The sequence below is a fragment of the Protopterus annectens genome, chromosome 1.part1 (assembly GCF_019279795.1).
Source record: "Protopterus annectens isolate FY-2018-M chromosome 1.part1, PAN1.0, whole genome shotgun sequence".
NCBI lineage: Eukaryota > Metazoa > Chordata > Ceratodontiformes > Protopteridae > Protopterus > Protopterus annectens.
The window spans coordinates 1,451,727,628-1,451,755,214 of NC_056726.1; positions in this window are offsets into that span (position 1 = coordinate 1,451,727,628).

Consider the following 27,587-nt stretch of genomic DNA (forward strand, 5'->3'; position numbering starts at 1 on the left):
ACCACAAAGCATTCTATAACTATGTCAAGAATCTAAATGGCAATGCTCAGATCTGCTCTGAGCTAAAACAGAATGGCATTAAATATACTGATCTGAAGGATATTGCCAATATCCTGGCAGATTGATTCAGTGCCAACTTCACCCCCTTCTCACCCCCTAAATTGCACATCTCAATACTGGAAGATTGCCAAATTCCAGTAATAATGGCCACACAGGTACAAAACGCACTCTCTAAAGCCAAGAATACAGCATCCATGGGACCAGATGACATCCCGGGCTGTGTACTACATGAACTACAATATGAACTGGCACCTCACCTAAGTGTCATGTTTAATCATAGCCTCACCTCAGGTTTCGTGCCCACTGAGTGGCGCAGAGCTACAGTTATCCCAATCCACAAGGGTGGATCCACCTTGGATCCCAGAAACTACCGTCCCATCAGTCTGACAAGCCTTATCTGCAAGGCCATGGAGTGTATTATCATGGAACTTATAAACAAAGACATTGGCAACCTTCAAACACTGGACCCCACCCAGTTTGGGTTTGTGAAGGGCCGATCTTGTCTCCTGAACCTAATTGACTTCTTTGAATCAGTCTCCAGAGCCATGGACAAGGGTAAGGTGGTCCACACAGCCTATTTAGACCTTGCCAAGGCCTTTTACACCACCCCCCACTCTGGAATCATAGATAAACTTACTAAGTTGGGCATTAATCCCTATGTCACCCAATGGGTTGCTAAATGGCTTACTGATAGAACCCACACTGTAAAAGTAGCCGACTCCAAATCCAGCTCCAGACAAGTGACAAGTGGAGTACCTCAGGGTTCAGTCCTGGGGCCGCTCTTGTTTGGCATCTACTTCTCTGAAGTACAGGTCAACACTAAGGGACTCTGGCTAACAAAGTTTGCAGATGACTGCAAACTGGGAGCCATTATTGAATCCCCAAATGATGTGGATACTCTACAAAAGGGCCTTACAGAAACAGATGCTTGGTGCCAGAGCCATGGGCTCAAGCTCAATGCCAAGAAATGTATTGTTATCCCCTTTGGGAAAAAACATGTATCCATGAATTACCATATAGGTGGCAGTACACTAAACACAGAAAGTGTGATAAGAGACATAGGGACACAGGTGGATAGTGGTCTCACCTTCGATAACCACATCGCCACAGCAGTCAGGAAATCCTTCTATGTGGCACACCTCATCACAAAGGGCTTTTCATCCAGAAAAAAGGAGGTGATTGTCCCACTGTACTCATCCCTCATTAGACCCATTATAGAATACAATGCCCCATTTGGTATGTACCTCTCAAGACATCTGCAACAACTGGAAAGGCCTCAGAAATAACTCACTAAAAGAATTACAGGCCTAAAGCAGATGCCCTACGCTGACCGCCTTAAAAAACTCCAGCTATACTCTGTCGCATATCGTCTACTCAGAGGCGATCTCTGCTTAACATACAAGGCCATGTCAAACCCAGAGCTGTTGGACATGCTACACTTAAAGAAATCCCAATCCCTCAGAGCTACACGCTCCAGGGATCTAAACCTTGTCATCACAATAAACAAAACATGCCGGAGGGATAGGTTCCTGACCCAGAGACTCCCCAGACTCTGGAATAGATTGCCCATACATGTCAAGCAGAGTGCCTCTTTGGACCTCTTCAGGAGGAACCTTGACGATTGGATGGGAGAAAGGAAATTCACCCCAGGGATCACGTCAGTCGCCCTGCTAGACAGGGGTCCAGGAAAGTAAATAATGTGGGAAGAAATAGCCAGGGAATTGTTATGGCTAGGCTTGTATAGGCCCTAGGGCTGATAGCCTAGTACCAACCTATGAACCTATGAACCTATGAACCAATAGTTCAACAAATAGATGCAAAAAAAAAAAAACAGATAAAGTGGTCCAAGAAAAAAATGGCAAATGTAGCGTTAATCATTGAAATTGCATCACTCGGTGATTACAGTGTACTACATACAGATAGACAAACAGACACAATGTCATAAAATAACAGCATTGTTTTATTTTTTTATTTTCCATGAAGGTTACAGTGGTTTTTCATTGTTCAAATAACAGGATTTGTAGGCAGAAATGTATAAGAAGGATACCAGACAGTTCCAATAGTAGTAGGAGTAACAGGTCTAATAAAAAAAAGAATTTACATTCGGACTTAGATATGCTACCAGTACATGTAACTCTAAATGAATTACAGAAGGAGTCAGTTCTGGGCACATTGAAGGGATGGCACTTTTGGCTAACATCAAAGATTGAAACAATTCTAATCTCATAAACATTAATCATATCCTGACTTAGGAATGTGATCCATTCCTGTTATGGTATTAGAAATCCAAAGACTTGGAGAAATTAAATCACAGGACCAGAAGATGAAGGTGGGACTTGATGTAGCTGCCCAAGATTACATCACGGAAGTGTGACAGGATTGTCCTAAGCAGAAAGGACAGGGCACTAGCATCAGATTATATTTCATACAAATATATTTTATATTAAAGTTCTTCTTCCCAGAGTTATGTAATTATGAAATCAACTATCAGAATGGTTGGTGGAAAGAAGGAATAAAGACATTGAAGAAAACATACACTAAGTGAAGAAGGATGTGGAAGCCATGTTGGGTGGAACAGAGAACGTTATAGGTACCAGCAGAATAGACAGGCTTATTGTGTCCATCGGTTGTTAAGCAAATATAATGTAATATGACTAGAATTCTGAGCTTTTATGTGCACTATGATATCATTTATGAATTAGAAGTGAGCAAGTGGGCTTAATTCATGGGTGGCCTAATGGTTAATGTGTTTGCCTTACAAACAAAAGGTGTAGAGTTTGAGTCTCACAAGGGATAATTGGCTAGGCTTAAAATGGCTCGCAAGGGCAGTTAGCCTAGTACAAATCTATGAACCTATGTTCCCACTAAGGTAAACATACTGGAAAGTCTTTAATCTCATATTGTGGAAGTATGTGCAAGTCAGTTCAGACAAGCATTCTGGTGTCATTCTTACAATTAGGCTCTTGTGCCTGAGTAGCCTTTCTAGTTAACAAATTAATGAAATAAACTACAAAATAAAACAGACGATAAAGGCTGTTGCCACCAGATATTTTAACTGTCGTCACGCAGCCCAGGTACTAATTTCCAGGATGACACAGTAAACCACTAAGCATATGCTGTCGGCAGGTCTAACATACAATTGGGCATACAGTTAACTTGTTGAAGGTATCATACATTGCAATATTTAGAATGGGTTGTTATAGTAATTGTTCCTGTTATTAATTAATCTATTAAATCCTGTATTTAACTGTTGTCATACAAAGGAGTGCTGTAAAATGGTGCTCCATAAAAGCATGCTGCTGCAATTGATTAATTCCTAATAATGTGGAATATCTGATCGCCTCACAGACCTTTGAAAAACTTCAGCAACATGTAGCTTAATTTCCTATCTCTAGTTATATGGAGAAATGACTGGTTTCTATCAGTGCAAAGTAAATTAATAAATGAACAAATAAAATTTTATAGTGACAGTACAATTAAAGAACTAAAGAGCAAAACGTATTTTGAAACACATTAAAATATATGAGGCAAAACAATATTTTCTAAATGGTTGATATAACAAGCATAAGTATTAATAAGCATATACTGAATTGAGAAAAAAGCTCTTCAAAAGTGTTAAAATCAGATACCATGTTATGCAGATTCAAATGCTTCTAATCAATAAACATGAATTTTTAAGGGATGCATCTCAGGGGTGCCATCACTGTTATATCAGTTCTTAAAGAGAAACATGAAAGTATGCAACTCTGAGATGATGCAAGAGAATATTTTATATCAGTAATAAACAGGTAAGAGGAGTACTAAATGCAAAATGAGTGAAAAATATACATATTTGCACAATAACCATAGTTTCTAAGAAAAAAAAAACTTTCACAATCAGATAAAATGCTAGATCATAAGCAGGACATGAATTAATGCATTCTCTCTTTTGTGTTATCTTCTTGTTAGCCAGTGTGACTCTAACCTTTAACACATACATAGGCATACCTCTGAACTTCCAAATGTTCACAGAATGCTCAGATTTTACATCGTACTTTTGGTCTGTTCTTCATAAAATTTGACATTTTCTGGCAGACTAAGGGAGATTGGCATCACTATATAATAACAGTCATTTGAGTTAAACACTTCATACCCTTCAGAAAATACATGCAAGTACAGCACCTGTTATTCTACCTTTTATAAAAATTTATAAGAGCAATATTCAAAATCTGTCCCTACTTTGGGACTTTGTCCTGATTTCTTAAGTCATGAGGTTGGAGGTATGCATGGAGGTCCAGCCTTAGATGAACTGGCACTGTAGATAAAGAGCTCCGTGGTGCCCCCCCCCAATTGCCCACTATCCCCAATGCACTTCACACCCCCCAGATTACATTTTCTTCCTTTTCCTACAGTTTGCCTCATTCTTTATTTGTTTTCCTATATTCATTCAACATGTAATAAATAGGCAAGACTGTACTCTGATAACTATGGAGGAAATAATTGCTTTAATCTAGGAGTTGGGGCACCCAGACCCTAAATTTAGTAAACAAGAGGGTCGCTTGCTTTCTACAGCAGTCCCCACCTCCACCCAGCAGTTATAGCTAAATGGCAGCAATGATTGTATTTCAACTTTGTTCCACAGAAACAGTAGTTATGCATTAAAGTATTTCAAGTTACTTCACACAAATCACAGTAATCTGCAAAGTCAGAATAATGAGCAAAGAGCAGTCGTTGCTCATATTACCCACAGACAGGCCAGCATTTCTATGCTACTACAATTCATTTAGTTCTAAAACCAGTTTTTCATCAACAAATATTTTTTTGAGGTATATTAAGAAGGGAACTCCAGTGTCTGGTATTTTGACTAACTGCAATCTTTAGTGGCTTACCAGGAATTTAACACAATTATGTGGAACATGGCAAGGATATTATTCAAAATCAGTCATGTTCTGCAAATGCCATCTTCCAGGTGCTTACATGACCTTATTGATAAATAGTTGGAGACTGGAGATTGTTCTCTAAGTAAAAAAAAAAAAAAATCACAGTACAAAAAATGTTTATGCTGTATTACTATATGTATACACACATGCTCCCATTTGCCTTTACCTAACTATTACTACATTAGCACAAATGTCCCACATGCATGCTTTTTTCCCTAATTACTAACTCAACCATGTTTCTCACCTGATTGGCTGCCTGAGGTTTTCTCTCACCTGAATGACTGCCTGCAGCATGGAATGATGTACATGGACATATGGCTTGAAAACAAGATTTCAGCAGCTTATGGTGAGAACTGAAATCTGAGAAATGAAGAGAGAAATTACTATTTCATGACAACCTTTCCAGGAAGGTGGAATCTTCAAAGCTATACTTCTTCCTTGAGACCCCCTCTTGCTACTCTGATTAGGGTGCTTTTCGTGTATTTGGTCATTTATAGTAAAGTTTCATAGCTCACTGAAAGTCTTTTGAAGTCATTTGGAGAACTTTTGAGCATATGTGTTTTGATGACGTCAAGAAGGAGAATATCATCTGAGTATATTATGACATCTAGTAAAGGGAGATCATTAGTACAATTATTTATGTACAGGGAAAACAGGAAGGGACCAAGAACTGAGCCATGGGAGAACACCAGTGTTTAGGATTCCTTTTGAAAAGTATTGATTATTGATGTGTACCTGAGAGGTCCAGTTAAAGAGGTTATTTGGAAACCAGTGTTTTAGTATTGTCTCCAAAATTCAATATACAGAGTTTATGTAGTAGTAGGTTCATAGATTAGTACTAGGCTAGCTATCCTTGAGGGCCATTTCAAGCCCAGCCAATTACCCCACATGAGAATCAAACCCTGCCCCTTATGTCTGTAAGGTAAACCCCTTAACCATTATCCCATCCTTATAGTTTACTGTTTCAAAAGCATGAGTCATATCTACAAACACTTTCTCCCCCTGCAGTTAATCTTTCATTTGTATTACAGTAGATGGTGTCAATATATTACAGGGAGGGTCTTGTGAACACTATATATCTCTAGATAAAGGAAATTTAGCATGAATATGAGAGGAGACTTTTTTTTTACTATACTTGTTTTTACTGTACTTAATGGAATGGGGCAATTCCATTATGAGCACATTCCTAAATGTACATTAGAGAGCAATACTTCTCATCACACTGTGAAATAAAAAAGCATGACAAACCATAAAATAATGATTTAACTATGAAAATAAATATTGAACATTTAGATAATAACGTAACAAATGTAATAAATAAAGATATTGATGGTGTTGTACGAGAGGAATATTTTGGTAAAAAAGAATGTTAAAATTCCTGGGAGAAATAAGTGACTAATAATGGACATTCTTTGTTAAGAAATACAGTTGGGAGGGTGGCCTAATGGTTAAGGTGCTTGTCTTGCAAGCGCAAGGTGCAGGGTTTAAGTCTCACAAGGGGTAATTGGTTAGGCTTAAAATGGTTCTCAAGGGCAGTTAGCTTAGTACAAACATATGAATACAGAGTGCAAGGGGATGGGCAGGTGAATGGGAGAGCAAGGAGTGCAAGATAACTGTAGGGAAGAGAGTTTGCAAAACAGAAAAAAAACAAAAACAACAAAGAAAAGACAAAATACTGGATGAAAGTTAAAGTCATACATGTAAACGGTATAGAAGCAAGATCAAGAAGGTGTTGAACATTGTCCTAGTGGACATGTAATGCTTATTTGAGATATTCACAGTTTTGATACAATATAGTAGGAAATGTTAACCGAAAGGGTGGTTATTTTCCTTTGCTATAGAATAATTTTCTGGAACACTGATTTTGATAATAATGTACAGCTAGATAGAGTCTTTTTTTTTTATTTCAGCATCCATGTTACCTACTCTGAATTGCAAATCTCCATTGTGACTCAGCACAGAATTTTCACCACTCTAATCATAGTTATCAATATTCACATTCTGTATACTTCATATCACTGTTTATGAACATAACAGCATTACAAAGACTTCTGTAGGATATTAAAGAGGACCACAGTTGGGTTCATAGTTCATAGATAGTACTAAGCTAACTGCCCTTGCAAGCCATTTTAAGCCTAGCCAATTATCCCTTGTGAGATTCAAACCCTGCACCTTGTGTTTGTAAGGCAAACACCTTAACCATTAGGCCACCCTCCTGTGGATTATCATGTTATTTATGTGCGACACATTAATATATATTCAAGAAGTAAGCTATTGTTGGTATGCCATCACAAGGTACATAAATATAATCAGTCATAGTAAGTTTGATTACAAGTATTTTAAAATATAAACTTTCTGGTTATTGTTACTGGATCTTTATGTTCTACAATTTAACAAAGAAAAACTATCTATGGGATGCTTTTTTATTTTTTATTTATTACCATTTGGTTACTGGAAAAGTCTGTCTGGGCTACGACAGGCCCCTTTGTAGCGGAGGCATGGGGAGTAAAGCTCCACAGTAAACAAATTTTGCAAAATGTCATACAACACACTATTATTTATTCCAATTTGCAAACATAAAACAAAAAGGTAAATGCAGTCAAATAAAACACTGCAAAGTACATCAAGTGAAATTGACAATTAATGCATCAAACAATATTCTGGCATAGAGAAGTCATACTCAGCAAGCAACAAAAGGCCTCAATGTTATTACTATGTTGCAGGTAAAATTGAGGGAACATAACCCAATCACAATAAATAAGAAATGGCCTACAAAATGTTATACAGTTTGCAGTGTCACTTTAAAGACCAGAATTGGAATATATTCCATTTGGCTACCAGCTGTTAAAAATCTGCATTCATTTGCTCTTTCAGTGCTGGATGTAGCTACTTCCTGCTAACTCATCTTGAGTATAAATTAATATAAATCCTGTCACATACTTCTTTCCTGCTGGCAGATTTTCATTCAGTTCCATTTGTTATTACATTAATAGGCTTACATGAAACTGTAAGCAGCAGCTTGTATTAATGTTGACATATTGTTTGAAGATGCTTCTAAATATCACAGTTGTTTATCTTGTGCTCACTAATTTTATCCTGACTGACCGAAAACCTATAAATCTGAATTAATACTGCTGCATATACTCCTCTAATTAAATATCTGCTTGACTTTAACAACACTGTACCTGAAGTGAATATGTTACGACACATTTTAATTTAATATAATATGCGGTTTCTTTAGCATTGCCTCACTACACCCTCACTCTAAAATAATTTGAATAAACTGTTACCAAATATAGATCTTTAGCAGTACGTAGACCACGTGTCTTCTTCTGATGTACAAGAAAGTAATGGCAGATGAATCTTCCAGAAAACATAAGTTTTAATGATGCTTTGTGGTTAGAAATGTATACAGGCAAGGTGCATCTTATTTTGTGTTACAAATAGTATTCAAAAAGTACTAGTAGTCTGACACGAGCAAATAAAAAAAGCCTTACAATGACAATGAAAAATTACTGAATCATGAAATGTTCTTGGCTGCAGATACTAAAATGGTTATAGGAACACAACATAAATACAAGGCACATTTAGTCCCAGAACAATTTTACTTAAGGCATGTATGGCAGTTGGTGGAAGGGAGTTAAGGCTGCGAGCTGTAGCTCCCCTGATACAGGGTTTGAATTTGTCTGTCTTCGTTTGCCTGCTGTAGAACCTTAAGCAATCCACTTAACCGGGCATTGCACCAAGGTTGGTCCAACAAGGGACTATGTGCCCAGTGGGAGTACCTGGTTAAATTACATACTATTAAGGCTATAGAATCAGAAAGTGGTATTAAGTTTCTGATTTAAGAGTTTCATTTCCAGCACAAGAAGAAACACAGCAGTTCCATTCCTGTTATAAAGAAATGCAGGAACTCTGTTCTTATGCATTTCTGCTCAGTTTTAGATTGACTCTAGAATCAATTTTCAAACCCTCATTAAATAATCTAGATAAGACACAACACTAATCTCAGGAAACTTTTAAACTTAGTTTAATATTAGGTCTTCTTCAAACATAATTACATAAGACAGAAATAAATAAAGTGATGATAGTTAAGAAACATTTTAGCTCACCAGTTCTACACTTCATCACAGTAAGTAAATAAGGACGTAAATAAGTTGTCGTTGTATTCTGCATATTGTTTCTGTTACCCTAGGTGTTGTCATATCTCTTACTCTGATAGTAACATGAGGAGGATTTGGTAAACACCAGCCCCTCCTTAGGTGGAGGGCTATGCCCCCCATTCACCCTGATAATTATATATACCAACTGCGATCGGACTACAATGGGGGAAAGAACAGATTTCCATATCACTATGTTACCATTAAGTATGTAGTTTGAGCCTTTTCCTGTATGTTGGCCAACTATGATCATTCAAGGATATTTCATATGAACATATAGCCTTTTGATGAATGTCACATTCTCTGATATGTGTGCGATGAATGGCTGTTCAACGGACGTGCCATTCGATTGCTAAACATAGATCCCCAACTTAGTGGGAGCCTGCACGTTCATATATATGATAAGTGCAGATCATGCTACCGTTATTGAGATGACATGACAATGCACCTATCACTGCAAAGCTACACATGTGCTATGCACTTCTCTCAGAAAGTACTCATTAGATAGGTAACCTTGTAGCCTTAGGTGTTTATTGCATGTCATCGAGACAAGGCACATTAAAAAATATATAAATCAAAATTCTCTTGTTATCAATAATACCCAAGTATCTTATATATATATATATATATATATATATATACATATGTGTGTGTGTTTTTATTATTAAAATTTCGATGTTGAGATGTACCCATATGAAAACTTTGAACTACAGATGTTCGAAGTTTCATCTGGGTGAACATCTCAATGTTTAAAAGTTTATATTAGCGAATGCAGTGTGCAGATACAATGTACAATGTTCAGAGATCGCAGTACAGTGTGGTTAGGGAAATTAATTCCTTTCCTCACTGTAGTGCGATCTCGGAGTTAGAATATATAGTTAGCAGCGGGTGTGGGGGGTGCAGGGGGGCTTGACCCTGCAAAAACATGATGTTAGATATAGGGGGTCATGTAAAGTGAACTCCTATAGCTAACATCAGATGATGTTTTAGAAAACAATATCGAATCAGCTGAAATCATTCAGCTGATTTGACATTTTAACTTGTTCTGTATTTTAAATTTCGAAGTTTACTTTCGATATATAGGTCAGAAAATTATTCTGACTTTCAATATATTGATAGTAAACTATATATATATATATATATATATATATATATATATATATATATATATATATATATATATATATAAATATATATATATATATGGATCTACTGTATAAGTTCGAAAATACACTTCTTCGAACTCACACAGCAGACCCTGGGTTACGTGAAAGTGCACTTAATCGAAAGTGCACTTTCGCGAAATCTGCTTCAGTGAACGGGCTACGTACTGCCATTTAATGTAGTAGTCACGGACCTTAGGTTTAGGGCGCTGGTCATGGTAAGGGGATAGCTAGTAGGGCTATCCCCTTACCATGACCGGCGTCCTAACCCTAAGGTTTCTGACTACTGCACCATAGTGGAGGATAGCCTGTCCTTCGCTGTGGTGGGGTGGTCACGGACCTTAGGGTTAGGGCATGGGTCATGGTAAGGGTATAGCTATCTCCACTTACCATGACCTGTGCCCTAACACTAAGGTCCGTGACTACTGCACCACAGTGGAGGACATAGCATGTTTTCCTGCTGTCCTCCACTGTGGTGCGATCCATTCGTAGAAGCTGAGTTTGCGAAAGTGCACTTTCGAATAAGTGCACTTTCGTGTAACTGAGCGGTCTACTGCTCTTTTTCAAATATGTGGTATTCGATGAAAAGCAGTAGACCCATGTATATATATATATATATATATATATATATATATATATATATATATATATATGGGTCTACTTCTTTTGACCTAACTCCCATTTGCCAGACACCCATTTGCCCGAGACCAAATGACTGAAATTTCATTTGCCCGACACTTCATTTGCCCGACACTTCATTTGCCCGACAAGTATTATTAGCAAGAAAATTGAATATGCCCCCTTCCCCACTGTAGTGCGACCCTGGAGTTAGAATATATAGTTAGGGGGGGGTGTGGGGCACAGCCCCCCCCAACGGGGGGTGTGGGGGGTGAAGCCCCCCACATACTTTTCTTTTACTAAGCAATATTACATCAAAAGTTAACAATATCATATGAAATGAAGTGGGCTTAGCCCCAAACCTCAAGTAGGGGCTGTGCCCCCCTAACTATATATTCTAACTCCAGGGTCGCACTACAGTGGGGAAGGGGACATATTACATTTTCTTGCTAATAATACTTGTCGGTAAAATGAAGTGTCGGGAAAATGAAGTGTCGGGCAAATGAAATTTCAGTCAAATGGGGTCAGGAAAATGAGTGTCGGGCAAATGAAGGTTAGGTCAAAAGAAGTAGACCCATAAATATATATATATAACTGACACAGTACTATGCATTCACCGAGAAACAGCCTCTGCACATTCAAAATCTAACTTCTAAAAAACAAAAAGATTGTTTTCCTCCACACACCTAGCTAATTTTATGTATATATATATATATATATATATATATATATATATATATATATATATATACACACACACAAACACACACACACACACACACTAACTCTGAGATTGTGCAAACATGGGGCAAGGGCATATCTTCCATCCCCCATATATTTGCATGATCTTGCAGACCTGTCAATCATCTCCCTAATTGACATGTGTGGTTGACTAGGCAGCTGTTGACTTAACACATACTTGATACAATCACAAACACTAATATCAATATTAATTTATTTATCTGTATTTGTTAATTAGAATTTTGCACTAATCTCCATAAACCTTTTACAGGCTCTGTCCAGGAGTGCTGTCTGGCTAAATGACTTGCTCAGAGTCACACGGGTAATGCAGGCTGAGGGAATCAAACCCTGGAACACAGGAAACAATTTGTTAACAGCTCCTTAATCCTCTGCGCCAACTGCCAGCTAATAAATATTTATATATATATATCTATAGCTATAGCTATAGCTATAGCTATAGCTATAGCTATAGCTATAGCTATAATCTATCTATCTAGCTAGATATAGCTATAAATATGTACATGTAAATGTGAAAGCAGGCATAGAAGATTAATCTGCTGTTAATGAGCCTTTTCTGGTAATCCAGGGTTTGATTCCTTCACATTTCACTACCTAACTATGTGACTCTAACAAGTTATTTAACCGGCCAGCACTCTTTGGCTGAGTCTGAAAGAGATCCATGAAGATTATTCGTCTGACACAGTTAACAAATGCAAATAAAATAAAAATATCTGTGTAAAACATAAGTTCACATGTAAACTCAGTCATCAGTCATCAGAAAGTACATATAAAAGACATACATGTGTCCATATGCATTATAGACCACTCAGTAAATTATAGAATGTTTAGAATGTCATATCACATGATATTTCATATGCAATGTGTTTTTTTTCTGGGTGCTTCAGTTATCTCTCAGGGCCAGATATGTACAGCAAATGAATTGTAGAGTCTCAGAACTGTCCGCAGGTGTGGGTGCCTTGCACATGAGTGAATTTTTGCATTTTAGTGCCCCCCCTCCTTCATACGCTTGCTAAGCATCAACCTATGTCCCAGATCAGGCTCAGACCATTTGTTCATCCATCACCATCATCATGAACCCCGTTTTCCCACCTCCCTTCTTCTGATGTACAAGACAGTAACAGTCATCAATGGCAGATGAATCTCCCAGAAACCATAGCTTTTAATGACGCTTTGCGGTTAGAAATTTATGCAGACACGGAGCATCTTACTCAGTGCTACGAGGGATATGCAAGAACAAATGGAAGTGTGAGATGAACAAATAAAAAAATATATATATATATACATATATATATATATATATATATATATATATATATATATATATATATATATATATATATCGATAGACAGATTAGAGAAATGTCAGTAGACCAACTTTCAAATTGCTGAGACCAACTTCACTATGCTGATGTTCAGACAGCTGAATGATTGAAATACAGAAACCAAGCTAAGCGGAACAGGAAATCCACTCATTTCCACATTGTAGTGCGATCTCGGAGTTGGAATATCTAATTTGCGGGGGGATCAGCCACCCTGCAAAAATGCAAAATTTAAATGATTGTGATTTTTGGTTTAACAAATCTGCACTGAATATTTTTGTAGGGCATCCACACAAGTATTCAGTGGGATCTGTTATTTTTATGCTGCTATTGGTTTGTGGGCAGGGTTGGAGGAGAGTTTGGTAACTGTTCAGTCCATTTCATTTAACAGGGCAGTTCTTACATGGAATGTATTTTTGCTTTTGTTGATGTATGACGTGAGAGGTACACTGCTCATTACTGGGTTGTTGTTTTGACAGTCGGCTATGTGGAGTTTCAGGGTTTTGGATTTTCGGTGTTGTTGTCTCGGTTATTTGAAAGTCGGCCTACTGACATTTCGATAATGTGAACTAGACCCATATATATATATATATATATATATATATATATATATATATATATATATATATATATATATATATATATATATATATATATATATGTAATGGAAAGCTCACAATGAAAATGACTGAATCACAACATGCTCTTAGTTGCAGATACTAAACTGATTATAGTAACACAATATAAACACAAGTCACATTTAGTCATAGAGGAATTTTATCATATCTGGCAGTTGGTACAGAGTGCTAAGGCTGTTAGCTTTAGTTCTTGTGGTACAAGGTTTGCTTTCCAACTCACTCTATTCAGTGCCACTCTCCTGCCTTCATCAGCACTCATGCCTGACTGTCATCAATCTTCTTTTGTATAATCCATGCACCTCTTTGCCGTATGTGCTTGTTTCCTCTTGCCTTCTTCCTGTCTGACCCAAATCTTCTTCACCAGATTGTATTGTGCTTTTATGCACATGTGCTCAGCCATTGTAATCTACTATCTTTGTCCTTTTCTCCAGTAGAAGCTAGTTTGGCAACTGCTCTTATGTCCTCGTTTCTTCATCTGTCCCACAGTGTACATCCTACCACCTGCCTAAAGCACTTCATCTCCATCACCTCTTGCTTCATCAACTGTTCTGCCTTTACTGCCCAGGTTTCTGTACCATACAGTGGTACTGGTCACACCACTGTCTTGTACAACTTACTTTTCAGCTTCTTTGTCATTCTTCTCTCACATACTACACCTGACACTCTTTACCAGTTGGCTGCAGCTCCTCTGAGTCTAGCTTTGACTTTTTCACTTGGACTTCCCTTCTCCTCACCCACCCCTCCCAGATCCTTGAAGCTGTTAACCTGTTCCACTATTTTCCCTTCTATTTTAATTCTTAGCTTCTTCTGAATTCAACCAGTTGCTGCCATCACAGCTGTCTTATCTGTATAGGATCATAGGATCATAGGAAGTTACTAGGCTATTGGCCCTGAGGGCCTTACAAGTCTAGCCAAGAATGTAGCCCATGTTCCAACAAGTCAGCACCCTATGCCACTGTCCAGCAGGGACATAGGTGGAATCCCAGGGGTGAACTTTCTTTTCCCCAACCAGTTATCCAGGTTGCGCTTTATGTGGCAACGGGGGTCTATTCAACAAACGGGGGAGTCTCTGGGACACAAATCTGCCCTGCCATCAAGTCCTATTTATATCACAGGCCAGGTTGAGGTCATGTGTGTGGGTTACTCGAGTGGAGCTTGACTAGCTGATATGCAGCAGTCCCACAAGGGTGGAGTCTGAAATTGCTTTGTATGCCAGACAGAGGTCACCTCCGAGGAGTCTGTAGCAGACTGAGTAGAGGGACAGGGCCTTTAGCCTATCTGTGGAGGGTAGATGTTTGAGTCCCTGGATTCTCTGGGTGAGGAATCTCTGTGATCTCTCCAGCTGCTGCATGTGCTTTGTGAGGTACATGCTGAAAGGGGCATTGTACTCAATAATCAGCCTTATAAGGGAAGAATACAGGAATGCGCATCATGTACTCAGATGAGGATGTACTCAGATTCATCCATGCACCTTTGGTTTTGCATTCCATTCCATTCCCCTATCCTTTGCTGCAGTTCTTGCTCAGAGTCTGCCTGTAATTCCACATTATCTGCATACAGCAGCTTTGATGGTTTGCCCCCTCCAACCTGTTTGATATTGTAGTCCATTACTAGTATGAACAGCAGTGGGCACAGAGCTAATGCACACCCACTGGGTACCCCTCTGTTGGACAGAAAACTGTTCAATACTAGAATTATTGGGTCCTTGTGCATATTCTGCTCTAATTCTACCAATGATTCTGGGACTTTGAACCACTGCAGGACAGTCCAAATCAGCTTTCTTGGGACCCTGTAATATGCTTTCTCCAAGTCTAGGAATGCCCATTTGAATTCTTTCTTATTCTCTAGCTTCATATCAGCTACCTGTCTCACTGTCTTCATCAGGTCAGTTGTGCTGCATCCTGATCTAAATCTGAATTGCTCAGCTCCCATCTTACATTTTACTACTCTGTGTATCTGTTTATCAATCACCCAATACAGAACTTTCATGCAATGTGCAGGATTTTGATACCTCTGTACTCCCCACAGTTGTGAATGTCCACTTTGTTCTTGCACACTGGCACAAGTATGCTTATTCTCCAGTCAGTTGGGATATGCCTTTCTCTTCACATTGCCATGAGTACCCCCAGAATCAATTTCTCTCCTGTCTCACCCAACATCTTTATCATATCTGCTGTGGCTTAATCTGAGGCTGCTGCTTTCCCTGACTTTATTTTAGTTAGTGCTTCGCTTACTTCTTCTACGGTGGGTTCCTCCTCTTCTCTCATTGTAGGCTGTGTCTGGGACAATACAGCTTCTGTTGGGTTTTATTAATTCAGAAACTGCTGGAAGTACTCCTTCTATCTGCCTTTGATGTGGTGTGGACTGGTGAGCAGGTTGTTGCTGGTATCTCTTATGAAGGGTGTCTGATTATCTTCTTTATCTTTTTGACTTTGCCTTGCAACCTGATATATTTTCTTTGTGCCATCTATTGATTTACTTTCAAGAAGCTGGTAGAGTGCCTCCAATGCCCTATTCTTTGCAATTGCAACTCCTTTTTAGCCTGTTAGCCAACTATTATTCCTTCCTAGCCAGGTCCATCTTTTCTATCTCTCATTTTTCCCTGCACTCTTTCTTTCTTTTGATGACTTCCTGGACTTCTACATTCCACCACCAGCTTTCCTTATGTACCTTATTTCCATATCTGGCTCAGCCGCATATCTGTTCTGTAGTCCTCACACATGCTGTTTTGAGGAGCGACCATTCTTCTTCAACTCACCCTATCTCCTCTTCTTCCTGAAGTGATAGAGACCTGAGTAATTCCTTGAATTGTTGTGTTTTCTCTCTAGTCAACTTCTGGGTCTTCAGCCTGGTCTCTGTTGACCTTAGAGCCTTCTCTAACCACTACTTGAAGATGTATGTTCCTGTGTACCAACTGTGACTTTGCACTTGCTGATTCTACCCCATTACCCTTTCCTTACTAGGAGGAAGTCTACCTGAGTTGCATGTTGACCACTCTTGCATGTGACCTTGTGACTGTCTCTCTTTCCGAACCATGTGCTGGCTACTATCAAACCATTTTCCAGCTAGAAGTCTAGGATGGTCTCTTTTTATTTATTGCTGTTGCCCCACCCACGTGGACTCAGACAGTTCTCATATCCTGTTCTCTCTGTCCTGATATGTGCATTTAAGTCACCCATTATTAATACCAGTTCATGGTGTCCTGCTTTATCTAGTAAGTACTACAACTGCTGTCTGAATGCACTCTTTTCTTCACTATCACAACCCTGCTGAGGGGCATAGGGTGAGATTGTGAATGCTGTCCTGTCATTACACTGGAGCCTCGGGTCCTCAACCCACTTATCACTGGCAAATATCAAGCTGGTAGAGTACCTCACAGTCATATTTTACACTGTCAAGTCACTAGATTCCTGTCCTAGAGACTTCCCATACTTTGGAATAAACTACCTATCTATATCAAACAAAACTCCTCATTAGCACTCTTCAAGAAAAATCTTGATGACTGGATAGGAAATAGGAAAGTCACCCCGGAGATCACCTCTATGGCTCTGCTCGACAGTGGCACAGGAAAATAATTTTCTTGGGTGGCAAAAGCCAGGGTACCTTTTTGGCTGGGCTTGTATAGGCCCCAGGGCCGATAGCCTAGTACCTACCGATGAACCCATGAACCTATGAGCTTGATTGCCATGAGTCTGTCACCAATTCTGATAACATCTGTCACTGTCCTCTGAAGCTTCTCCTCATTTTTAGCCTCTCCTCCCCATGAACGGTAGAGTCTGGGTCCCAAGACAAGTGGCTTTGCTGCACTGTCCTTCCATCTTGTCTCCTGGGTACACAGGATGTCCAGCTTCCTACTTACTATCATGTCATTCACGTCCAAGCTGCATCTCATCAGTGAAGCTACTCTGAGTGAAGCAATTCTTAATTTATGTTTAGCAGGTTGATTGGTTTCATATCCAGCTTTTGATCAACAGAGCTATCCCAGGTAACCCAGGTTGGACAACTGGACACCCGCTGGCCAGTAGCTTATTTACCCAGGGGTGATGTCCTTTATGGTAGGCAGCCACTGGCCAATAGGGGGCCATGAACGCCTCCCTCCCTACCCCTATTAGCATGAGTCCCTGGCTTAAGTCAAAATAGATCGGGTCCTCAACCCACTTATCACTGGCAAATATCAATTTGGTGACATTAGTCAACATGACCAAATCACCTAGAGCCATATTTTACACTGTCACATCACTAGCCCTGCCATGGCGCACAGTCTGTTATAAGAGAACATGGATAACAGACTGTGTACTGTGCACCACTGAAAATGCCCAAAGTGGTTGGTTTATACAACTCTTCCTTCTATGGGGCACCATGTAGAGTCTGTGCTGCTGCCCACAGCACCATTCATTTTAGTGAGTTTAAGATGGAAACACTCAGCATATTTTTCAGAGGTAGGAGAAACCCCTCAAAGACACAAGGCAAACATGCAAATTCCAAACAGGCATTGGCTGGAGGTCAGGATTGAACCTTATACCTTGTACATGGGAGCTGAAGATCTTAACCGATATGGCAACTGGCCCAGTACAAAACAGGGTCAAGAACTGCCCAGTAAATGCCCTTATGCAGGCAACCATGAAGAGTTTTGTGCCCTTACTGGCACCTTGGCAACTGAATGTATTTGGAATGAACTTAACCCACCCCTTTGTTGTAATATGAGCACTGGAATTACCCCAGAGACCAGCTATGCCATTCTCCCATGTATATGCGTGCTCCCTTGTATGCAACAGAAAGGGCCATCATCACCTGTCTCAGTGGCAACAGGCCACATCCATCCTGCAATGGCTTGCTGCTACAGGCAAAACTCTTGCTTTTCTTTCGCAGATACATCTAAATCACCCGGGAACTACTCCTCCCTCCAAATGAACATGACTAACCTGTCAAACTCCAAAGTCACTAGTCAAACCTGGGTCACCTGGGTCATATTTAAGCCTTTATCCCTCTACACCACTGATGCAGGTGTCACGTGTGAGTGAATACTTATATGTGTATCACTATAGACTGCGGACCCATCCATATTTAGCTTCCTGCCTCGCTCTCACAGGGTGCTGAGACAGGCTCCAGCTTCTCCGTGATCCTAAATTTGATAAAACAAATAGGTGGAGAATGCATGTGCGAAAACATTCAGATCATAACACTTAGAATGTCATAGCTAATTATTACACTATCTGCTCCTGTGGGTTATTTTAAGTTTAGTCAATTTCCCTGGTAAAGGTGAGAATCAACCACTATACCTTCTACCTGAGAGGCAAGCACCTTAACCATTACACCAACACCTAACCCCTATGCAAAGAAGGAAGTAGCTAACTTGTAAACTAGAAAGTATCTTATTCTTAACTGAAGTGAGGGAAAATATAACAGAAAAAAAGCACAGTACGAAAGAAAAATGTGTGACAATTCCTTGCCAAGCAGTAAAACATTAAAGCAAGCGAACATCTCGGCACTTAAAAGCAATAAAATATCTAATGCAGGTTAAGTGCTGAGGAGCTGAGGCTCAGTAGAAATAAAGAAAGATAACATTCATTTCTGAGAAGTCAGATTTCCCTTTTTGATAAACCTTCAGAAACTGTCTATAACATGTGAGATCTCTGCACACAGAACAAAGGAATAGGAATTGTGTTTCTCCTTTTTTTCTATCTTTAACCTCGGACTTTTATCTTCGATAATAAGAACAGCATTACTGGATATTAGAATTATCAATTTTGTGCATTTCTGGACCAAGGAAAACATATCTGCCTTATTGGGGTAAATTCAATATGCACATTAAATACCAGTTTGTTTTCTGTTTCATAAGATAAGTAAAATACAAGCAATTTTTGTGCGTGTTCCTTAAATAGGAATGACACATGAGTGAAAACCTGATCTTAGTGACTATTAATTCTATCACATCATGTCATTTAGGAGATGTTTTGAATCTCTGTGAGCAACCTAAGATTAATTCTATTTTTCTGCCATAGTTTGTAGAAATATAAAACTGCAAATATTCTTAGAAGAAAAAAAAAGTGACAATATGTACAGCACTTTTCTCTGGTCCATGTTTCAGTCAGTCACAAATCGTGTTGTAAGGAAGGTCTGAGGCAGGATATCAGAAGCCATACAACCAAGGCAACCAACCACTCAGAGAAGGAAGTGGTTCTGAGAAATGCAAAAATGAAAGGTGACAGAGAGAGAATATCCTTACCTATCCAATTTCTATATTTTAAAAGGCTTCATTCAACACCAGAAGCAACAGTTACTATGCATTGTACCTGCTTTGTTTTCTGTCTGAGTCTGTCACTGGAATAACAATGATCTACTTACTTTTTGTTTCATAAAATAGTTAAAATACTAAATATATGAAGTGCCCAAATTGCTGTTTAAATGGAAAGTCCTCATTTTTGGGAGAAATCTGTTCATCATACTCACTTACATGATAAATACAATAAAAAACAACTAGGTTTAACTTTATTAGTTAGGTTAGAATGCCAGTTTTAACAATGTACCAAGGTAAGTTGTTCACTGTGTTGGCATCTTATACACACACACAGCCACTTACTGTAACCTAAAGCACTTTCCCTGCAATATACACACATTCAAAATTCCTCCTTAGGTTCATAGTTCAGTACTAAGCTAACTGCCCTTGCGAGCCATTTTAAGCTTAGCCAATCATACCTTGTGAGGCTCAAACGCTGCATCTTGTGTTTGTAAGGCAAACACCTTAGCCATTAAGCCACCCTCCCAGTATACCTTCCATTTTACAAAGCAGGCTTTCAGTTATAAGAAGACAGCTGTACATTCTGTGGATAAACTAAACACTCAGCAGGATGAATTATTTCTGTTTCTCTCTCTCTCTCTCCATATATATATCTATATATATATCTATCTATACATATATAGATAGATAGATAGATAGATAGATATATGTCTGTATATGTCTATGTCTTTATCTATACATATATGTATAGCTAGCTATATATCTATATCTATATATATAGATATATATATTTTTTTTTTATATGGTTTACTATGAAAATATTGAAAGTCATAATAAAATATGCTCACCTGTGCAATTCACATGTGCAATGTTATGCATAATAATGAGGTCAGAATGTTGAAGTGCATGTAGCGAAATTATTGCATTCGCACTTTCAACATTATTTTTCCGGTTTACTACTCCAAATCACATAATGTAATGTTTTTGCAGGGGGAAAGCCCCCTGCGCCCCATGTGGGGGGCTGCATCACCAACACCCCCTGCAAATTATATATTCCAACTCTGAGATTGCACTACAGTGGGGAAAAGGGTAATTTCCCAATCCCTGCTGTACCGCCATCTGTAGTCATAACGTCAATCACATATGTGCAAATGCAAAGTGGCAGTTGCTACACTGAACACTCACAGTATTGCCGTTCAGAGATACAAGAATCAACCAAATGAGGTTTGAAATTCCCATTTTTACTGAGCATTCATTTGTCATTGTCACAGTAAACATATAGATATATAGATATATACATATATACATATAGATACATAGATATTATTTATTTATTTATTATTTTATTTTACATTTGTTGACCGGGCTAGTCTAACTGGATATATGTCCATTTTCAGTAGAGGCCCGGGTAGTAAAACTCCAAGCATCAGCAGTGGCAAAGCATACAATACATACCAATAGTAAAATGAGTTACAGTACATTGTTTAAATTGTAGGTAAGATAAACTTGTACAGAATTATTTAGTAGGTTTAAGCAAAGATCATATAGAGAGAACAAACAAACAATATTTGAAAGATAAATAACAATATATGGAGATTCCCCAATTTTTTTTTTTTTTTTAGTACTAGGAAGGAAACATAGAACAGTGGAGTAGAGAAGTACTGGGAGAGCAAGAAGGGGAAATGAGATATCAGTCAGGGGTAGAGCAGGGACAAAGCCAGTGAGATTTAAGATATTCTTTAAGATGTTTCTTTAAAAAGCAGTGTGGAAGCAAGGGTAGAAAGTTCACGAGGAAGCTGCTTCCAGGTTTTTCCCACTGTGTTGGTGAAAAGTGAGTCCCCAGCTTTGTTGTTGGATTTAATAGTGGAAACTAGAAGGAAGCTTATTAGCTGAGCGTAGTGTTGCAAGATTTTTATAGGGGGTAATCAGATTAGTGAGGATTGGGGTATTAGTAGGGTGGTAAAGGATATTTTGGGTGATAAGAAGTTGTTGACAAAGTAGTTGGTTCTGCAGTTCTAACCATCCCAGTTGTTTATGGTTGTGACAGTGGTGAGTTCTGAAAGGGGTGCCAGTGGAAAATCGGGCTATGTTATAGTAACTGGTTGAAAGTTTGGTAAGGTTGTTTTTAGAAAGATTGGTATATATTGCAGAAGCATAGAACAGGGTAGAGATCAGGTGGGTCTGGCAATAGTGGTTCTGACTATAGGGGTAAGGAAGGGTTTGATTCTATAAAGGGTGCCTAGTTTTTTGTTGGCAGACTTTATAGTAGTATTAATATGGTCATCAGAGCTAAGGTTGTTGTCAACTGTTATTCCCAGGAGACGAGTTGTAGTGTCAGGGGATATGTTAGTTCCATTGTTAGAGGTTACTCTGAAGTGAAGTTGTGATGACTTTTGAGTAGGAGCAAACAGCAATAATTTTGTTTTTTGGGGGTACAGAAGGAGGTAGTATTGCATGAACCAATTTTCAGCAGTGTTAAATAATGTCTGGGTGAGGGTCTGGAGTGAGGTTATGAACATATTAGAGTCACCTGCATATTGTATGCATGTGACTTGAGGAATTTTGGCATGTAGATCATTAATAAATATTGAAAAGAGAAGCGGGGCTAAAATAGAGCCTTGTGGTACTCCAATGTTCACAGGGAGGGGTGTAGAAAGATTTTTATCCCAAAGCACTGCTTGCTGTCTGTTTTCTAAATAAGATTTAAACCAGTGTAAGGCTTGTGGGTCAAGTGATTGGGCTTTTAGTACATCAATAAGCATGTGATGGTTAACCATATCAAAGGCTTTTGAAAAGTCAATAAATAGTGCAGAAGAAAGAGAGTTATTGTTACAATTTTTGTTTATACAGTCAGAAAAGGATAGCAGGGCAGTTGTTGTGCTATGGAAAGGTCTAAAGCCATGCTGGCAGTTGGCAAGTAAATTTTTATGGAGAAGGTGGTCAAGTAGTTGCCTGTGGATGCATTTTTCCATTATTTTAGCTATTGGAGAGAGTAAGGCAATTGACCTAAAGTTGGAAAGCTCAGTAGATGTCCCACCTTTATGTAGAGTGATGATATGGGAGACTTTCCATATGGAAGGGATTGTGCTTTCTAAAATTATTCTATTTATAAGGATGGAAATGGGATAGGCAATGGCTTTAGTTGAAGTTTGCAGGTATTCAGCTGGAAGACAGTCTGCAGAAGGGGTGCACGGTCCGAGTTTTTGAAGGAGGATGCAAATGAGGATGTAGGTACAGGTTGTATATGAAAGGTCGGAGCTGGACTATTAGTGGTATTTAATGGGGAAGTGGTAATAGGTGGTAATGTATTAGCTAGGGTTTGAATGGCTTCAGTAAAATAGTTATTAAAGGCATCAGGAATTTGGTTAGAGTTATTATGGTTGAATCCTGATGGGGCAGGAATTTTAGAGTGCACTGGCCGAAGTAGTTTGTTGATGCCTGACCAGAACATTTGTGGTTTTTCTTGGTGGGTTTGTTGGAGGTGAAGGTAATAGTTTTTTTTTGACTTACAGAATGTCTTTTTTGGTGGCATTTCTTAACTGTTTAAAGTAAAGGTGATCTGATGGACTTTTAGAGGCTCTCCATTTGGCCCAAATTTTATTTCTTAAGAGGATCTTTTGCCTAGTTTGTTTTGTGAGCCTTGGGGCAATTTTGGTACTTTTTCGGGAAGAGCAATAGGGGGCATGGTAATCTAGGATTTGTAGGAATCTAGTGTTAAAGTAGGTCACTGCTTCTTCAAGTTGAAGATGATACATTGGTGACCAGTCACATGCTTTCAGTTCATTTTGGAAGTTCTCTGGATGAAAGTGTTTTTTAGAATGGGAGGTTTTAAAAATATTAGTATTAGGGCTATGAACTCTTTGTTTAATAATATAGGTTAGAGCATGGTCACTGATATCATCTGGAATGGTCCCTGGTTTATAAGTATCAATATGGCTGTTTAGAAGGATCCAGTCTAGGATGGTTTTTAGTAGGTGTGGTTATTATTTGTGAGAATCCGTAAAGATTTATGTGATTGATAGGATTAGGTGAGCTACAGGTTGCCCAGTCTATATTAAAGTCACCTAGCACAATGGTTTCCTGAGGTACGTGGGTAGAGAGGCAATTAAGTATGTTTTCAAGAGTATTGATATTGTTTCCAGGGGGGAGATAGGAACAAATTAGATAGATAGATTGGGAGTTGTTGATTTGAAGTTTAGCAGTAATGATTTCTGCATTAGTATTTGAGGGTAGGAGCACATTGAAGGGTGAAACTTGGAGTTCTGATTTATACAAAATGGCTACACCTCCACCCTTTTTGGTTTTGCGGTCACATCTCAGGATATTATATCCAGGAGGGGTAATTTCATGGTCCTGAGATGAGGGCTTTAGCCATGTCTCTGTAATACAGAGAATATCGAATGTGTGTACTTCTAAGAGTGCATGTAGGTGGGTGATTTTATTGTTAACGCTACGGATGTTAAGGTGAGCTATCAGGAGGGAGTTAGATGGCCTTTTTGGGGTAATGGTAGCATGAGATGTTAGGTTGTGTGGGTTACTGGGAACACCTGTATTGGGGTTGGGGTTTGGATGAATATCACCATCTAATAGGGGGTGTTGTTGAGGATATTGTATTAACTTTAGGATTTTGTAATAGTTGTATGGGGTTTTCTTGTCATAGAAGTAAGTAACATGGGTAGATCTATGGTACTTTGGAAGTATGTAGATAGAAGTGGAGGTTATATTAATGTGGTTGAGGGAGTGTATGTGAGAAACTGGTAGAGTTTGCTGGTAGGGGTGGCGGTGTTCAGGAAGAGAAAAGTGTTCAAAGAAGGTTAGTGTGTATGGCAGAGTAAGAGAAGATAGAATAGCAGTTAAGAGTAGTAGGTTTGTGTGAATATACTTGTGTGTTAGTGCCATTAGGATGTGAAGGTAAGGCGGTAGAGTAAGGTGAGGGAAGGCATCTAGTATATGTTAAAATAGAGGTGGGAGAAGGAGAGAGTGCTGTAAGAGGTAGAGTAGGTTGAGGGAAGAAGTGTACAATAAAATAAAATAAAGGTGGCTGCAGGAGAGAAGGCTGTATAATGTTAGCAATAGAGGATGAAGTAGAGTGGAGAGGTTAGGGCGTGGACTTAAAACGTATAAACTGCTTAAGGAATTGAGGTTAGGGGTGGGGTTGTTAAGTAGCAGTTGTATATTGTCTGGTAGCTGCCTTACAGGATTAAGGAACTATTGGAAAGCTGATTCCTAAAGGCCAGTGGTGCAAGGTTTGATTCCTACAGCCTCCATTGCTTATCTGTATGATTCTGAGCAAGTAAGTAAACTAGACACCACCACTTGGCTGAGCTTGAAAAAGGCCCACAGAGGTCAGTGCTCTACCATGGAATACAAATAAAATACATAGATATGCACACAGATATATGCTTCTGTTTTTGCAAACTAATTTGTGGAATTCACTCTCTGCTCTGCCTGTGGAAAAAAGACCTTTATACATTCAGTCTGTCCCAGTTATCAACATACAATAAATAAGTCCCTCCTTCATACTTTCTGACACAGGAAGTCATATAAACATCTATCCACCCTTGGAAAGAACACAGATGGACAGATAGACAAAATGTCATGCATTGCAAGCCATCCATATTTAATTTAATTTAATTTATTTTTTTTTAGTTGGGAAAAGCCATTGAGCAAAGCAGCCCGCTTTAATGCCCCAAGTCATTTTTGTAAATAACAAACACTAAGGGGCTTTGTTCATAAGTGGAAGGCCGTCCTTAGCCAGAGTCTAGAGGTTAAGAGCCTTGTGTTTTTATTATCTAGCCAGCCTGGATTCAAATCTCAGTATCGGTCATTTAGAGCAGCAGCAGCACAGACGGGGGCCAAAGGTCAGTTTAAAAGGAAGAATTTCATCCACATTCAAGTCTCCATACACAAGGTTCCTTACTATGTCTTGGCCAGTTGCAGATCACCCTTTATGACTCAGGAAGCTCACAACTCTTACACAGACAAACTAGAGACACTCACCATCCAACCAAATAGCTTATACATGGGAGACATTAATTACCTCTCTATAGACCGGGAAATGTACATTGCTCTAACTCACAGGCACAATGTTTCCTAGACTTTATCAACACACACATTGAAGACCAGATAGTGCACTCTACAGCCACATAATTAAATATTTTGATGCTCACCAACATGGGAGATCATTGCCACCCCCCATGTCATGTCCTTATTGGTGAAGTCGAATCACAATGCTGTCTCCCTCGAAATAAAAATTAACCAGGAAAACCCAACTAAACCTGTTATAGTTTGGAACTATTCTAAAGCAAACTACATCCTACTAAGTGGCAGTTTGTCAAAATTCAAGGCTCCCCAAACCCCAAAATTACAGCTACCGATGCAGAATTATTTACATAAACCATGTACAAACATGTAAATGGCTGTATTGAAGCTGCTGTATCTAGCAGAAGTAAGCCCAGATCTACCACGCAAATCAAACCATAATGACAGAATTCTTACCTTACTTAACATGCTATATAACAAAAGAAAAAAGTCATGGCCAAAATTAGAAACTGCAACTCTGATAGAAACATGACCTCTGTAATATAACAAAACAAGAAATTATAAAATCTAATAAAGTCCAACATGGCCAGTTATATGATCAGGATAGCCTCTCAAGCCAAGCATAGTTACAAGGGGTTCTTCAGTTATGTCGGGAACCTTAAAGATAATACTTAGTAGTGTGCAGAACGGGTTGTAAATGTCACGACCTTCACTGACCATGGTAACATACAAAATCAATTGGCTGTTAATTTATCTCTAAGCTCCCCCCACTACCCCTTGTGAAATCCTTTCTAGCATATGCCCCCCAACTGTCATCAGGGAGCAAGGTACTGGAGGTGCATGCTAAGGCCAAAACATTGCTTCAATGGGTCCTGAAAATATGTGCTTTTGTTTCCTAAATAGCCTAAAACATCACCTAGTGGGACCACTTGAGAAACTCTTCAGCTACAGTCTCAAAACAGTTTATGAGCCAAGTGACCTGAGGGCCACAATGGGCACCCCACTTCATAAGTGTGGACCATCAGCTATCCATGTGAACTACAGACCCATCAGTTTGACAAGTCTAATGTGCACATCCGTAGAATGAATTATCATAGAAATGAATAAAATAGACATTGGCAACCTACAGATGCTGGGCCCATTTCAGTCTGTCTTTGATAAGGGAAGGTCTTACTTACTTAACTGCATAAGCTTCTTTGAGAGGGTCACCTTGGCTATGGATGAGGGGAAAATGGGGCATACCACCTACCTTGACCTGGCCATGATATTTGATACAAAACTCCACTCATGTATTCTTGACAAACTCTCAGAACTTGGCATAAATCCTTACATAACTTGCTGGATTGTCAGGTAGCTCAAAGATATGACCCAAGTGTGACATCCCCACTGTTGGTCAGTAATCAAGGAGCCTAAATCCTCACCACTGACACTGGAGAGGGATGGTCACTTGTAATACAAATGGAACACTCAATATTTTCCAAATGCAGACCTCTCTGCATCAAGCCCAATTTCCCTTAAGAACACACAAGGAACACAGTCATTCCAGGGTCTGGATTTATTTATATATGCCTCCTTCCAGGGCCCCATAAGGCTCCCCACTAAACTGTACTCTGCTCCCTGACAATCTACCCCCACACTTCCTGCAGCAAGCTGCAAACTCTATGGCTT